Source organism: Lissotriton helveticus, chromosome 1_1, assembly GCF_964261635.1.
Source record: "Lissotriton helveticus chromosome 1_1, aLisHel1.1, whole genome shotgun sequence".
Classification (NCBI taxonomy): Eukaryota; Metazoa; Chordata; class Amphibia; order Caudata; family Salamandridae; genus Lissotriton; species Lissotriton helveticus.
Window position 1 is genome coordinate 1294119549 of NC_136057.1, and position 7130 is coordinate 1294126678.

Genomic DNA, 7130 nt, shown 5'->3' on the forward strand with positions numbered 1-7130 from the left:
GGGATGGAGACAGAGGGAAGTATGGAGACAGAGAGAGGAGGGTGACAGAGGGAGGAAGGTGACAGAGGGAGGAGGGAGACAGATAGAGGGAGACAGATAGAGGGGGACAGAGGGAGGGAGACAGAGGGAGGGAGACAGACAAGAGGGAGACAGACAAGAGGGAGAGAGAGGGAGGGAGGGAGAGAGGGGGAGGGAGAGAAAGAGGAAGGGAGACAGAGAGAGGTAGAGAGAGAGAGAGGGAGACAGACAGAGTGAGTGAGACAGAGAGAGGGAGAGGGAGGGAGAGGGAGAGAGAGATAGAGAGAGGGAGGGAGACAGCGAGAGAGGGAGGGAGACAGAGAGAGAGGGAAGGAGACAGTGATGGAGGGAGGAAGATAGTGAGAGAGGGAGGAAGACAAAGACAGACAGAGATAGACAGACAGAGACAGGGACAGACAGAGACAAATAGAGGCAGAGCCAGGGACAGGGGCAGACAGAGGAAGAGACAGACAGAGACGGAGAAGGAGACCGAGGGAGGGAGACAGGGACAGACAGACACAGACAGATAGAGGAAGAGACAGGGACAGGCAGATCCTGAGACAGACAGAGAGGGAGACAGAGGTAGACAGAGAGAGGGAGACAGAGGGTGACAGAGGGAGACAGAGAGAGGGAGACAGACAGAGGGAGACAGAGGGAGAGAGAGAGAGGGGGAGGGAGGGAGAGGGAGGGAGACAGACAGAGGGAGGGAGGGAGACAGAGGAACAGAATCAGAGGAACAGAGACAGGGAGGGAGACAGAGACAGAGGGACGGAAACAGGGAGACAGAGAGAAGGAGACAGAGAGAAGGAGACAGAGAGCGGGAGACAGAGAGCGGGAGACAGAGGGCGGGAGATAGAGGGTGGGAGACAGAGGGCGGGAGACAGAGGGCTGGAGACAGAGGGCGGGAGACAGCGACAGACAGAGGGCGACAGACAGAGGGAAGAAGACAGAGGGAGCAAGACAGACAGGGAGAGAGAGAGGGAGGTAGACAGACAGAGGGAGACAGACAGAGACAGACAGAGGGAGGCAGACAGATGGAGACAGACAGATGGAGACAGACAGACAGAGGGAGACAGACGGAGACAGACAGAGGGAGGGAGACAGACGGAGACAGACGGAGACAGAGAGAGGGAGGAGACAGAGAGAGGGAGACAGACAAAGGGAGGGAGAGAGGGAGCGAGAGAGAGAGAGAGAGAGAGAGATAGAGAGACAGACAGACAGACAGAATGAGTGAGAATTCCCCTTAGGTGTTTCGGGCTCGCTACGCTACGCTCGCTTGCTACACTGCCTTACTGTGTCCCAAAATGATGCATCTCCAAAAAGTGTGTCCCCAACATGAAAAGTTTGGAAAGCTGTGCCCTAGGGCAATATATTTCTTAGGCCCCTCTGATGGTTACTGGAATACAGAAGAAGTGTGCTTCCCTCTGTGGGTTTTCCATATAAGGCAGTTCCTAATTTTCTTTTACTTACTTTGTGTTAGGAATCAGACTCCAGATATTGCCGTCAGATTACGGGAACCTTAGTGCATGTCCAATGACTTCATAGTTCATTAAAGTCAGTAATTTGATGACGATCCCCAAGGCATTTATTAGGCTGTCTCCCCAGTCAGCCGATGCTTGGCTTACTGACTTCCTGTTTTTGGTAACCACGCCCACTACCTTGTCTATCGAGTTCCTGTTTGTATCCTGAATGCCTGTTATTCTCTCGGCAGCTCTGTCACGATTATTCCACGTTTTCTCGCTACCTTGGAGGTATTTTTCCCTTGCCTTCCGTTCCCTTCCCTTTAGATTAGTTCAGGGTCATCCCTCATTGCCATGTACTCTTTCTTTGTGCCTTCGGTGATAGCGGTGTCGCTCCTTAGTCTTTTTGGAGTCGGCCCATTCACCGCATCATCTCATCTCCCCCCTGAAGTGTTGGCGAGTACGTGGCAGCTCCAGTCCATTACCCCCACGGAATCTGTCCGTCTATCCGCCCATTGTTTTTTGTTTCGTGCGCACCGCTGCTCCATTTCACTGCCCCTCACGGAGCCGGTCAGCGGGCCATGCCTTGTTTCTTTTTTTTACATTTCTAACACGTTTGTGCAGCCGCTCAGCTTCAGTGCCTCTCACGGAGCCGGTTAGCTGGCAACACAAATTTTTTCCTTTTTTGTTTACGTGTGTACAGCTGCTCCACTATTCTGACTTCAGAGCCGGCCAGCGTACCACTTTGCGACTTCGCCGTGGACGACAGAGATGAAAGCGACCACAGGCCCCTCCGCGCCACATTTAACCTGGCACGGGAACAGGTGGAATCTCTGGTAACAATCGGAGCAATCACAGGCGAAGAACATCATCTACTTCTTAAAAGAGTAAAATGGTCGTCCAATCTTAGCCACAGACTGTCAGATTACGTAGCCAGTAGGGAGGCAGAACTCAGGTCACAAGATACAGAGAACATCACACACTTCTGGGAAATACTGACCAAGGATTTATTGAAGTGCCTGGGCAACACAATCAACTAAGACGCTGCCAAAATAACACCAGGCCAAGACGCCTAAAATTGCGGAGTTTGACACAGAGCAAGCGCGCACTCAACATGGCAATCAGGGCTAAAAAGAAAGGCAATCATTTGCCAGGGAGGTCTTCCATCCCTGCCCTGCAAGCCAACTATAAAAAGAAAGTCTGGGAGCTGAAAAGGCAGCGGGCAGAACAAAACTGGCTTACAGTGTTTTCATTAATTAAAGATAAAGATAATAGCAAGTTATGGCGTTATATCAACAGCCTATCCTCCAGTGGCGTGTAAAAGGAAAACAGTGTTGCAGGCAATGTGTGGGAAGAGTATGCGAAGGGGCTGTACACCTGCGAATTAAACCAGGCTAACCCAGGCATCCAAGAGTGGTCCAATGCGGCAGCTGTAACCATCGAAATTCAAAGCGCGCCAATTGAAGCACCAAGACAGAGACGATCTGCAAAGTATACAGAGGAGGAGGTTTTAAAATACATTAAGGCCATCAGAACCGACGGAGCTCCTGGCCCAAATGGAATCCCTGCCCAGGTTTTTAAAACCGCCTCAGCCTTTTTTGCAACCACACTTACCCCCCTATTCAACCACTCATTCGCTACTGCAATCCTGCCAACCTCCTGGAAAGGCTCAGTCCTATTTCCCATTCATAAGAAGGGTGACCACTTGAATCCGGCCAACTACAGACTCATAGCCCTTTTAGATATTGAAGCCAAGGTATACGCCCGCCTTCTATTAAGGGACTTGGAGACCTGGGTGGATAAGAACGGCATTCTCCTGCCCTCACAGACCGGCTTCAGGGCTAATAGTTCCACCCTGGATAACATCATAGCGCTTTCCTACCTTGCGAAGAAGGATAAGCCGCCACTGTATTGTTGTTTTATAGACTACTCCACGGCCTTCGACCGAGTGAACAGAAGTCGACTATGGGCAAAACTTGAGTCCTGGGGGCTTCCCCAAGTCCTGTTAAAAGCCATAAAAGCACTCTGTGAGTGGACATGGGTCCAGGTGAAATTAAGTCCAACAATTACAACAGCAAGAATTGACACCAACTCTGGACTTAAGCAGGGGTGCGTCTTGGCCCCCCTACTTTTCAACTTGTACACAGCGGACTTGGGGCAAGCCCTGAAAGATGCCAACTTAGTACCCCCAAGATTGGGGAAGCTGGTCCTGGGTACGCTTCAGTATGCTGATGACACGGTGGTCATGGACCACACTAGGGTGGGACTTCAAAGAGCTTTAAACAGCCTGGCAACATATAACAAGGAAAATGACCTATGGATCAACGTGAGGAAGACCAAGATAGTAATCTTCGGTAAACACCATCACAAAAAAGAAGCAACATGGGCCCTGGGGGAGCACCGAATCACTACAGCCTCATTCTATAACTATCTGGGACTCTGGGTGTCTGAGAGGGCCACTGCAGTCAAACACCTAAAGGAGCTAAAACCAAGAATGGACAAAATAATTCTGTCTTTAAGAAGCTTAAGCTATCGCTTGGCCAGTCCCTCAGTAGAACCGATGTTGACAGTACTTAGGGCTAAACTGATCCCCTCCGTCACGTACGGCCACATTGCCTACCCAGGTGCATTTGAGAAAGTGGTCAACGCGGCCCAGGCGAAAGCTTACAAGTAAACCTGGGCAAAGCACTACGCTACGCTCGCGGAGTTTGCGAAGTTTTCGCAACTTCGCACTACGCGAGCTGCACGTAGCACTGTGCGAACATGCGTAGTGCAGCGTAGCCTAGTGCAGCGGTCATTTTTTGCTTGTTCGCGGTCCTGAACGTCATGTTCGCGACCGCGAGCAAGCAAAATGACATCCCGGTGAGATTCTCAACGCGAGGAGGTCAGGTTTCTCATTGTGAGTGGTTGCGCATGCTCGCGACCGCTCTCAATGAGAAACTACCTGTTCGCATTGAGAAAGCTGCCCGTCGAGTAATATTCTACTGGAGCAGCAGAAAACTACAGCTCGCACTGTGCAAGATGCCGTTTCCGTTTTCAATGCTTGCACAGTGCCGGATGCTTGTCCGCACTGTGCAATCATTGAAAACGCATCTTGCACAGTGCGAACATGCTACTACGCAGCTCGCGTAGTGCTATGTGAAGTTCGCGAAGTGCACTTCGCGTAGCTTCGCGTAGCGCTACTACGCGAACTACGCCCAGGGTTACTAACAAGATGGTGTTACAGGCCCCTATACAGGCAAGGAACAACAGGCTAAGGCTAGAAATAGGCCTGAAACGACCAGAGTAAGCACTACTGGGGGACCTGATAAAATACTATATCAGAGTACTGAAAGCGCCTGAAAACACCCTAAAGCACTTCTTAAAAACTACATTTGGTGAAGCGGGCTCCCCATGGCACTCTAAGGTGGCACAAGGTATTGATTTATTGAAAATTGAGTATAAGAGCTTGCCCCTCCACGAAATTCCATACTCTACCTGGGCCCAAGCCATAAAGCGCCAAATCCAGACCATCTCGTTTGAGCTTGATCTCTTATCGCTACGTCACAATCCATTAACTCTGGCCCTGGACAAGTCCTATATTCCTGGCAAACCCCAACCAAACCTGCAAGACTCACTAACAACCCATGCGAGAAAGAAAATCCTGTATCTGCGTCTCTTTGCCCTTATGATCGCGGACTTTATCCCAAAATGGGCACGAATGGACGGTGCAACTGCCTGCCGATTATGCAACTACCGCAGAGAGTCTTGGTTACACCTGCTGTGTTGCTGTACAAAGTTGGTCTGCGACCGTCATCGTCTGCTGCGCCCGGCCTTACGGACTCTAGGCCATAGAACATGCAGAGAGGCCTCGGACTGGTGCTTTTCAGAAACTACGACCTGTTTATTAGCTAGGGTCGGCAAGTTCACCCATCAAGTGAAAATGGCACTCGACCACAGATCCTAAGGGTCTCGACACTGTGCAATGAGCGCCATCTGGTGCCCTAACGATGTCAGCTTACAGTAAAACTTAGGGAGTTCCCGCAAACAAACTGGAACTACTGGACCCAGAAATTAAATTAGGGCTGGACAAGGGTCCAAAGAAGATTCCATCCACTGTCAACTGACTGTGAAGGGAGAATGATCATGCCGTACTTCCACACTTCCCCTAGACTCTAGAAGGCGCGAAGTGAAGGAATAAATAAAACCCTTTCTGTGTTTTTTTTTTTTTTTAGAACTTTGATTGGACAAAAAAGAGGCAAAAACATTCACTATTCTATTTTAAAGTTGTACATATGGTTTTACTGGGTGATGGGCGCGCCGGGGGGGGGGGGGGTGATGTTTCTTGAGTTTTATACTGTAAAGATTTTAAGTAATCGCACAGTTTAATAAATAAAATACCGCGTACCACGTAGCATATTTTTCTCCACCCTTGCTAGAAGAGGTGCTCAGCTCCGTTGCCTCCCAGAGCACTTCACTCTCCCATGCTTCTATTGGTTTATGGGAGAACCCACTCTCCACTATTCCCACTACCACTTGAGTGTAGAAAACCAGATAAGAAACAAATCTCTGGTCCCGAGATTTTCCAGGCTCCTTGCTCCAGGCTTCCAACAGTTCACCTGTATTGCTCTGCGAGCCCTGTGGCACTATAATAGACTTTGGTACGAATCATCTGGTAAGTGGACTATAACTTCTTATGATTGGCATGCATTAATGTTCTTGTGGTAATATAGATTATCCGCACATAGACAGTAATAGAGCCCTGCATTTTCTCTTTTAGCTCTACATCTCTACGTGGCTCCTCACAACATCAGGGGAAGAGTGTTGGTCACTCCTGGTTATTCCCCTCACTTTTTGAGAACAACGCCTTGAAAGGAAGTTTTTACAAATACTTTCTTCTGGGTATTGTTTTCTGGAGGTGTTGGGAACAAGCATCTTCGCTCCCGTGGAGGCTGGTTGTTCAGCTAACTTCAGACGCGGCACGTTGACGGTAATGCCCAGGAATCGAAGGCTGTCTTGTTTAGAATAAAATGTAAAAGTGAGATGTTGATTGGGTATTTAAATAGTCAATGACATGAGTAAGCGATTCAGTGTTGTCCTTCTAGTTAAGTAACAAATTGTCTATGTAAGATTTCCCTAGGTGTCTTGTAATGTGGATTGTTAGGTGTTATATCTGATTGGTTTTGACCTCATAAATAATCGCACAATTTGGGGTGAAGCATTCACCAATTTATACTGCTTTCTATTGAAGATGAAGTGTCCTCAAATAGAAAGTAGTTTTTTGTGAGAGCTAATCCTAAGAGTTCAATAAGAAATGATGTGAGTAGGTTTTTGGGACTGGGTCTGGAGTCCAATAGTTTTCCAATAACAAATAGGTGTTCCATTTGTGGAATGTTTGTATATAAAGATCAATATCTAGTGTTAAAATCAAAGTCCTCATCCTCAAATAAATTGGATCAGCTCCATGCTGTCTCTCATGTACGTTTGTATGTGTGTTTAACAAAGCTTTTGAAAAGGTGTTTACATATTTACAGATGGGTTCTAGTAATGAATACATCCAGAGACAAATGGACAACCAGTAGGATTGCTGATCTTTGAACTTGTTTTAGGTAAAGTGTAACTAACTGGTGTGCATGGGTTGTTGTTGTTCAGGAGCTGGTATTTTTTGTGATT